The sequence below is a fragment of the Mesitornis unicolor genome, unplaced genomic scaffold (assembly GCF_000695765.1).
Source record: "Mesitornis unicolor isolate BGI_N332 unplaced genomic scaffold, ASM69576v1 scaffold5375, whole genome shotgun sequence".
NCBI lineage: Eukaryota > Metazoa > Chordata > Aves > Mesitornithiformes > Mesitornithidae > Mesitornis > Mesitornis unicolor.
The window spans coordinates 18,370-28,595 of NW_010183332.1; positions in this window are offsets into that span (position 1 = coordinate 18,370).

Here is a 10,226-nt window from a genome sequence, read left to right on the forward strand (position 1 = left end):
CTTTTGATTGAAAGTGTTAACTTGAATGCAAAAAATCACTTACTTTACCTTTTGTTCTTTTAAACAAAATCCTGATTATGTTCACAAAATGTAGTGCCGAACCCTGCAGTCCTTCCTCCTGTTCACTAATACTTTTGCAAATTACTGCAGTCACATATGCGCAGGAGTAGTATTGGCTCTGCATGAGTGAGGGCTGCAGGACTTGGCTCAACATTAGCAATTTGTTAGAAAAACTAATTCTAGTTGTATTTTAAATGTAGCCACATTTTTTTCTCACACTTTTTGCCAACTGACCTCATATAACCATTGACAAATGGAAAATAATCACATTTAGCCTTTTAATTTCTTGTTATATTTATTTAAGCTTTTCCTTCCGTATTTCCATGTAGAAGAGGTTAAATCCCTCTTACTAGTTAGCCCTGGATTTAATATAGCCTGCAGGTAAACAATTGTGTTAAATAAACAAAATGTTTTGTGTAATTTGCTGAAACGTTACAGGATTGTACCCACATGGCAGAACAGTTTGAGTTTCCTTAGGACGAGGGAGGTTGTAGAGCAAAGGCATTTGTACCTGCCTGCTAACACAAGCTGTCATTCTGGAGACTCTTTTTTTCCCAAAGGAGCAGCAGTGCAGGTCACTAGACATACCTGACAACCAGTGAAGCATCAACTCCCACAAAAACAACAGGAAGAAAAAAAAATCCCCACTGAAAACCAAAAAATGACAGTTTAACCTTTTATCTCATGCATGCAATACCTCTCCATGCTCACTTTGCCCTGGGCCCCTTGGGACACCATGGAAGAAGAGTGTAGAGGTCAAAAAAGTCCAGAACAGTCATAGAAAGATGTACCAGGTGTATGAAACGTATTTCAGCCCCAACCTGCGCTGCTTTCCTGGGCGGACGGAGGGCAGCCCGAGAGCCTACCCATGGGGTCCATCCATGGGGAGACCTTACTCTTCATGCTGGGCAGTGCTGGTAAAGCTGCCACCACCACCAGCATTGGCATGATGTGGGCAGTCACGGCCTGCAAAGCTGAGGGTCAGCTGCGCTGCTGGGTGGTCAGCCGGGCGCAGCACTCAGGGGCGTGCTGTCACCTGCCCCAATTGCTGAAAACTTGCCCCAAAGCATTTTCTGCGCAGCTTGAAGAGGCTGCAACCAAAGCAAATCACCATGTTCAAAACACAAAAGGGTAAAGTTTGTGATTTTTTTTTGTTGTTTTTTTAGACCTTACTGAAGACAGGAGTGTGCTTCTCTGGAGTTTTTTACTTCACCTGCAATTTATGTCTCAGTCATTTGTGTTAATCAACCAAAGTTCTCTACAGACTTTATTTTTGTACAATATTCATTTTATAACTTTTTACAAAATAAAACTCATTTCTATTGTTACCTGGTTGTTGCATGTGCTTCTTCCCCATTGCACTGCTTCCAAGTTACATTGTTGCCCGGTTCCCAACTCTCATGGATCAGTGCTGAAGATCCAGCAAGTCCTCTACGTAGTGGAGCTTTCCTCTTACATCTCACCAGCATCTTCAATGTGGATGAGAGATATCTGTAGCGCCTTAGCAGAACATAACACAATGGACCACTGTAATAAATGACTCAAAAATGCATGGTAAACAGTGGCACAATAATCAACCCAGTGGCAGGCTTGAAGCCTGGTGTTACCCAAGCTGCCCCTTACCCACGTGGGGCTGCAACGTCTTCGTGGTGGCCTTGGCTATGCATGGCCACAATTCCTGCACTCAGAGGAGACTGGCATTTTCCTTTGCTAACCCAGGTGTTACATCAGTCGGACTAAATTCCATCCATTTTGACAGTCCTTTTCCCTTCATCTTTAAATAGGAAAATACAACTTGAGAAAATTTCTTTTGCGCTACCATCATGGAAAACATGAGGGCAGGTTTTGTGTCTGTGGCCAGCAATGTTTTCTCAACTGTTCTGTGTTAAGTCCTGCAGTTCCCGTCACAGAGCTGATAAACACATGCAGACTCACAGGTTTTGACACTGGGGTCTGTACTCCTCAAAACTGCTACAGAGAGGGAGCATCTGAGCAGCAAGCCAGCGAGCAGGAGATCAAAAACTCTTCTCCTTAATGTACAGCATATGGATGCCTTGGTTTCATTTGTGCCGGCAAGGCCCTGCACGCAGCTCCAGGCCAGCCGCTGGAACACAGAGCAGAGCTTGCAAGCGCTGCTTTTGAAGCACACGGTATGGAAGGCATTCCTCCTCACATGCCACCACCTCCTCTCGCAGCAGACACCCATCCACCATGCACAGAGGCTGCTGACTGCAGTCTGGTTGAATATGGCACACATTAAGTGTCTGGCATGAAAATGACCTGCAGCTTCATGTTCAGCAGAGATCGTGTGCTTTCCCAAGAGCTTAAGGGAGTGTAAAACAGTAAAACAACTGTAAGGTGCTCTGGAGAGCAATCTCTGATCTTATAGCTCAAACCTTCTGTCTCCTCTTCTGTGAATGGGGAAGCACAAGGCCAACACTGAAGTCTTGTTTGGCCTTATCAAAAGCTTTGAGCTGGCAGGAGCAGGTTTGCTTCCTTGGAGCTGTTTCATCCTCCTTCCCCAATCTTCCTGGTGTGGATAATACTGGAAAGAGCAGATGGGGTTTTGCCATTGCAGCCCCAGGCTCACCACTGCTGAGCTGGCACCTTCAGCCTGATTTTTCTGGTTAAAGTAAGGATTGCAGTATTTCCCTGGCATCCTGCATGAGTTAAAGCAGCTTGAATCCTTCAGCTGGCAGGGTGTGCAAGAGCTTCCAAAAAGGACTTAAACCTTCATTTGTCACTAGGTAGAGCCAGCACTGGGACAGACATTATGTCACTGCTTGAGGAGCAGGGGTAGCACTGCCCTGAGGGTCCCTTCTGGAAGAAAGACATTGTCCCGTGTTAGATAAGTTATTTACAAGGGAGAGGATGGACCAAGCCCCACAATTATTTACATTTACTCAACACTAGAATCAGGAGAACATTAAGTTTTATTACTCGGCATCTTGATAATACTTTTTTTTAATTTTACATTGGGTTTTGTTCCATCAGTAAGCATCATGCTGTCAGACAAGAAGGGCTGATCAGACACTTGGGACATATTACGAACATCTAAGGAGAAAGCATGTATTTTGCAGGAGGGCATATTTAGTGATGCAACTTGGAAATCTGGCCCCCAGTGTCTCCTCCAGCAGAAGGAACTGCAGCCATGTACAGCTCACAGGCAGTGTTTCCCTCAGGCAGGGCAGCGAGAGAGAAGTTTTAATATAACAGGTCCTTCTGCAAGCCCTCTGTGTGCTCCATCTCACAGCTGTCTGGTGGTACTGGTCTCAGTGCAGAGAGGATTAAGTAGGCGAAAACAGTGTTTGATTTTTAGTTGTTTCACCTCTGCCCGCAGAAGGGGAGAAAGGCCACAGGCAGCCAATGCCTTGGTCTGGAACAGCGCAGGAGGAAACCAGCAGCAGCCTCGATTCTTGCATCTGGATGGCTAACCAAAATCACAGAGGAAAATATCAGGATGAAGAAAACAAATGGAGCTGACACATTGTATAAATAGGTCTTCAAATGTCATGCATGGCTGGAACAAAGATATTTTGTTCTGAAGCAAGAGACAGCTTGAAATGGCTCAGTAATACACATTGAGAAGTTTGCTTATTTGGAACAGAGCTCTTCTAATGAAAAGGTTAATTGTGTTGCAATGGAAAAGAAAAAAAGGTGAAGCAGAGGCCAGGCCTGCTCTCCTCACCCTAGCAAAATTTCCCACTAGTTTGAAGTTTTTCTATAGCAAATATCACAGTACTGAACTACTAACGTTACAATAAATTATACAGTAGGTATATTCACGGGTCAATAAAAATAGCTAAACAAACCATATATTCTAGCATTATTAATCCCAGTGGCTTTCAGACAAGCTGCAGCAGCAGCCAGAGAGAGAAACACAGTGCTCAGCTCAGCCCGGTGCTGGGAAATTTCCTTGGGCAGGCACCAAGTGCCAGTACTGAAGGTCAGCACCACAACATCTCCACTTGCTATTGGCTTTTTCACTTTGAAACCACAGCATTTTGTTCACCTTTCCCCAGAAGGGTCACCCACAAGTGTGGAAACTTTTCCATTTTGCCACTGAAGAAATGGCAAATAACACGATGGACTTCTGAAGTCAACAAAGGGCTGCTGTAATTACCCACAGGGTTGAACTTCTGTGGGCAACTTCCCTGGCTTTTTGACAGTAATGCCAGCCCTGGGCCGCAGGTGCAAGTTTCCTCCCACTGCCCCAGACCTTTGGTTTCCTGTCTGCCAGCACAGTAGATGAGGAATGCTGCCTTCTCTGTGCCCCCAGGGAAAATACAAACATCAGTGTCTGGCCCAGAGTTGCACTTCCTCATCCTCACGTGGTCCTAGCAGATCTAAAGCCACCACCATCCTCACCAGAGCTGCTCCATTGGCTGCTGTGGAATTATTCCAGTTTCACAGGAATGTAAATATAAAAGTTGTTGATTTTCTTGGCAGTATTCACATACCAGTACAAAGACTGGATCCTTGTAGAATCCCTATAGTCTTTCTGTTTCTGTTTCAAGTTTCTCTTACTTACTTAACATGTACTGGGATTTCTAGAGCTTCAAGGTATTACACTGTGCTGTCACCATGTTGCTAATTCCTCTTCTTTTCTCCCTCTCCATTGGTGCTCTCCACAGCTTTCTCTTCCTTGACTGTCTCATCACTCCCACAGTAATCTCTGGCATCACAGATGCTGTTTCCCCATCCCCAGCGTCTGAAAGACAAATGGAAAACAGGAGTGCCCAGAATCAGAGGCCACAGCAATGCTATTGTGTTTAGGATAAGAAAGATTGTTAAAAGTATCATGTATTGGTTTAATTTACCCATCTCATGATAAACCATAGATCCCTTCTATCATCTTTGACACTAACTACAGACTCAGAAGTGTACTTTAAAATTACACTGTGTGAAGACTTTTGAGCAAATATGGTAAAGCCTCTCTTAAAAACAAAGGTAATCCCTCTGAGCCCACATGGTCTCAGTCATGTTTATTCATCCCTTCCAGTGTTATAACTCAATAAATACTGCTATGGCTTAGCTAGGACAGCCACTAAATGTATAATTTTATGGCTGAGTCTGCTCTCTGGCGCTCATTTAATCATGTGTTTTATTGTCAGCTCTTCTCAAACTGTCAAGCGTTGTTCCTTATGAGAGAGAGAGACCTGCTTTCTGTAACACACATCCCCCCTAGTCCCACTCATCATTTAGTACTATTGCCTTTCTTTTCTCTAGGCTCTTGATGACATTTATGGCTGTTTCTTCCCAAGAAATAGCATATTTTTAAAACGCGACCTCTTTTTCACTCTATAGTGCTTTGGCTCAATAATTTCTCACATGCTAGAAATGGCCCAGCTGACGTCTTGATCTTTATATCCATCCCCATCCAAGAGCTGTAAGCAGCAGTGAAAACTCACTGTGTGTACTGGATTTGCCTCACATCAGGAGGCACAGTGGAAAATCCTTTTCCTGCTCTGCTCAGTAACAGAAACGCAGAAGTTGTCCACGCCATGCCCATGGCACTGGGCTGCTGCAACACATGCCTGGCCTCTGTCACCGTCCCTGGGATGCCAATGCAATGAAGAAATACAGACATTTGCCCACATTCACACCCAACAGAAGTCTACTACCAGTGGCACAACACTGCAAACTGGTGGTATGTAAACGTGTAGTGGTGTCCACTGTGTGCAGGATTTACTGATGCTGTGAGGCTGTGTCTATACAAAGTCTCAGAATAGGATAGACCAGAATATTTCAGTTGGAAAGGACCTACAACGATCATCTAGTCCAACTGCCTCACCAATTTAGGGCTGGCCAAGTTAAAGCAAGTCATAGATTCATAGAATGGTTTTGGTTGGAAAGACCCTTAAGGTCATCGAGTCCAACCATCAGTCCAGCCCTAAGTGAACCACTGGGTCCTCTAAGCTTCATTCGGGGGATAGCACACAAGGATCAAGGGGACAGATGCTGCCTCATGTAGACCTACAGGGATTCACACAGACAACTGTTTAGCAAGAATAACCAAGCAAATAATCTGCTTTTTGGACTTTTATGCATTTCCTCGTATAAATATTTTAAGAACAGTAAAGATTGGCTGTTTTTCTTACACTTTTTCAAACTCAGCAGATCGTTTCTCCATCAAAAGTCAGCTCAGCAAAACGGAAACCTTTTGTGATAACTCATCCATTCAACCAATGCTTCCATGGCAAGTGATAAAGGGAGCTCAGCTCACCTCTCCCATGGATCTCAAGCAGCACATCAGGCTATACAGCAAAGCTGACACAAATCAGTCTGGCATTGCAAAAATGAAATGTACCACCAGGTTTTGAAAGAAATCCTTAGCTACCTGCTCCGGGCACTTCACTTCCAAAACTGGCGTGCAAGTTGCTTGTGTCCATCCTAACGAGCCCTGTGATCAGCCAGCAGACAGGATGCTGATCAGGGCATGCATATTCACACATTCTGGGGTACAGTGAAACAAAACACAAAGCAAATAAAAAAGTGCCACTCCTTTTTGATAATAACCACTACAGAGAGAAAACAGCAACAGCTTTCACATTAGTTTAAGGGGAGCAAAATCACTTGAAAAGAGAGTCCTAATACTGCACTAAGTCACACAGTTTTAATTTCACCAACCATGTGCTTTTTAAGTGTTCCCCAAAAGCCTAATTCTTGCTCTAGGCTGCCTGTGCTACTGAGAATTGCCAAAACTGCTCAGCAAACGGGACAGATGAGAATGTAATGAGAAAGAGAGAGGAGTGCTTGGAGCTGGGAGGCCAGCCTGCAATAGCACTGTTTCAATCCAGCTGAAGAAAACCCTGCTTTTGAGATCTTACAGAGAGCAATAAATGTGTGTTTCCTGACCTCAGCAGGGGTCTGGCTGAGAGGAGACCATTTTTGTTGCTGAAGCCATGCGCATCAGCTTTGCAGATTTGCCAGCTCCCTCTGTAAGATGGCCTGCAACATGTGTACACATGGTATCTGGCAACAATAATTCAGAGAAAATGAAAAATGCTTCTCATTCATTGCAAACAAATGGGAACAGTGCAATCCCAGGCAAACTTTCTCAAAGCAGGCAGCTTTCTGGATTAAAAAAGAAGGGAGTGAAAATAGTGTGGGGGCCTGGGGGATCCCTGGCAGGAAACGCGTGGGAACGGTTACTTCAAAGACTGGAGTAGATATCTAGGAAAAGAGCAAGTTTCCAAATGCAGCCTTTGCTCTCTGCTCTGGAAGAGCAGGGCTGTGCCCGTGGCACATGGGCACTCACACGTGCACTGCCAGGGCTGCAAACCAGGGACACCATCAACACCCTGCTCCCAGGGTGGACCCAAAATGATGACTTCTGGCATTTTGAATCCCTGTGACTCTGCAGGTCTGGGAACCTTCTGAGAAATAAACAGGCTTTCATTTACTTCCAGGTGTCTTCTTTGTAGAGGCTTTGTCTGCCATAGCCTGTGACACCAGCACTCAAGGCCACTAGAAGAGAAAGCCCATGGAGAACCCTTAAAGCTCATATAAATAGGGATGTTGTAGATGAAGGTACCAGAGCCATGACAGTGAGTAACTGCTGACCCAGCTCAGAGCTGCTTAGCCACATAAAATTTGAGGAAACCAACCTGGCTATCTCTGCATCCACACCTTTACTCCATGGCTTTACTTGGTGGTGGTCCTCAGTCTTCTCTGATGTAAAATTGGCAACTATTCAGAAAAGGCTTAGCAATCAGGTGGATAAATATATGGTAAATATACCACTGCCAAGTGTGAAAAAACTATAGCATGTGACATAGGTCAGCAAATAAACCACTTTTGTGAAAAATATGATAGGACATTTGATTTGGATTGTATGTGGTGTGAAAGCTAAGGCATATTACCATGTGTGGATAAAATTTAATTCTCACTTTATCTTTGGCATAAATTTATACACATCAACAGTGTATACGGTACAGAGTTCATAAGTTGTCTTAGTGATAGGACCTGAATGCAAACATAATCAATTTCATAGTCAGCAATCCAAAATACTAAAATCAATAGCTCATTTGATCTCTCCAGACCAACTGCACACAGATAGATTCATCGTAGCATTTCTATTTTCATTGGTTTAAAAGCTGCAAGGGAGCTTTACAGGGAATAACAACTGGCAGCGATGTCACCTGGGAGTTACAACAGGAGACCTTTGGTCGCGAGTTGTTTTGCTTTCCCTTGTAAAAGCTCTGTTGTGTTTACTTCACTGGAGTTTAACTTGGCTATGATTTCATGACTCCTGAATCCATGCTGTCCCCGGCCAAGCCATAGAATAGCTAAAGACTCAATAAAGATGAGTGACATCATTAACCCAATACAGTAGCTATTCAGATGTACGCTGTGGTCTCCTTACATAATCACCTAATTTTAGCTGCTGAGTGAGCCACATACAGTACCGCAGTGTATTATGAGCTCTGAATAACTGTCTAATATCAAGATGCTTTTCCAAGGTTATTTTATTTTCCTCATTTAAAATTATTTCCTTAGGCAAATCTCAAGGTGCTATTTTTTCCCTTAAGAAAACCCCTCTTCAAAACACATTCAAGGCGTCTGTTGCTCCTGACCACCTTGACACATTATTAGCTGGTCATCACAGTTGTAACGGTGCTCATGGCACTAATATACAGCACAGGGCCATGGGATTTTGTAATGACTGTCAATGAGAACAGCCCTAAGAAAACAATGTGGTGATACAAGTCTTAATTCAAGCATCAGACACACATGCATGCTCAAGTAAAGCACCTGGTTTGCTAAAAACAGCTGTTTCTTGTCGTTTTAAAAAATATCTGTGAAAATGCTTTTTAAACCAGAAATAATTTTGGGCAAGGACTCCTCTTGGCTATGTGCTACAACAACAGCACCTGCAAGCCCTATTCCCTGCAATCAATTAGCAGCAGACACATGCGTACTTGACACCATTTATAGGTACAAACTCCAGACACATATTAAATGTGGCAGCTTAGACATGCTCACGGTAGTGTTGGAAATCCCTCAGATCAATGTTCCACTTTTGAAAAAAAAAGTTAGAAAGCAAGGCTTTCATTGGAGGAATCCCATACACAATTGGCACCCAGGTGCTGTGCACCCCTCTCAGGTAAATTGCAATACTGTGCACACTGCATGTACAGGCTCCACAGATCGCACCACATACAGACCCAATCAAGTGATCCCATTTGATCCAATTTACCTTTCTTCAGCTTTTTTCCCCCCCCGATATATTTACATAACTATGCTCTAGCAATTAGAATTGTAGCTTTAAAAAAACTCCCTATTCCTGCAGTGCTTTCCATCAAAATGACTTAACACACTAAATCTCAGAAGTTTAATTGCTAATTGCTCAGAAGTTCCTGTGCTTGTAGAGACTTACTGAAAAGAGCTTGATGGATTTCTTCACAATTACAGAAGAGGAAAGACACAAGACACAAGGACTACCTACAGTGCTTGTACCAATCCACTTTATTATGAGGCATGCAGGAGACCACATGTAAAAGCCGACTCATATGTTATGATCCCCAAAAACCACAGTTCTGCTAATCCCCCCATCTTCGTACGTTTGACTTTCTCTTAGGGCACACTCTCCCTCGCAGCTGGCAGAGCTGGTGGTCAGTCCCCGTCCCTTATGTAATCAACGAGCTCACCTCACAGATATGCTCACATCGTGCTGGCACAGACTCACTTCTTCCACTTTGCAGCACTACGATCTGCAGACAGCCCTGGCCCAGGTTTCTGTCTAGTTAAAACAAAACTAGTGTCTTTCTGACAATTTCTGGAAAAACAAACATGCTAAACCCCAAGGCAACATTCTCTGCTGGATTAAGCAACAGTGACTCCTTTGCACTCATTTCCATTAGTAGAGGTGCTGGCTCCTGACCTCCAGTTCGCTCTATGCTACTTGCACTGTATTTGTGATTGTGGTGTTAGTAGGAGTCAAACAAATCCTGTTAATGTTGGGAACTGAATGTTTGTGCTGTGGAGGGCAACTGGCTGTGCACAGCGTTCCCCTCAAGCACCTACTCTATGTCTAATGATACCGTGGTAATTAACATCAAAAATTCTCCATGTGGTAAAAACTGACTGTAAAATTCCCTGGAAAAAAAAATCACATTTTATTGACAGATTAAAAATTAAACCAAAGTCCAACTATGCAGGAA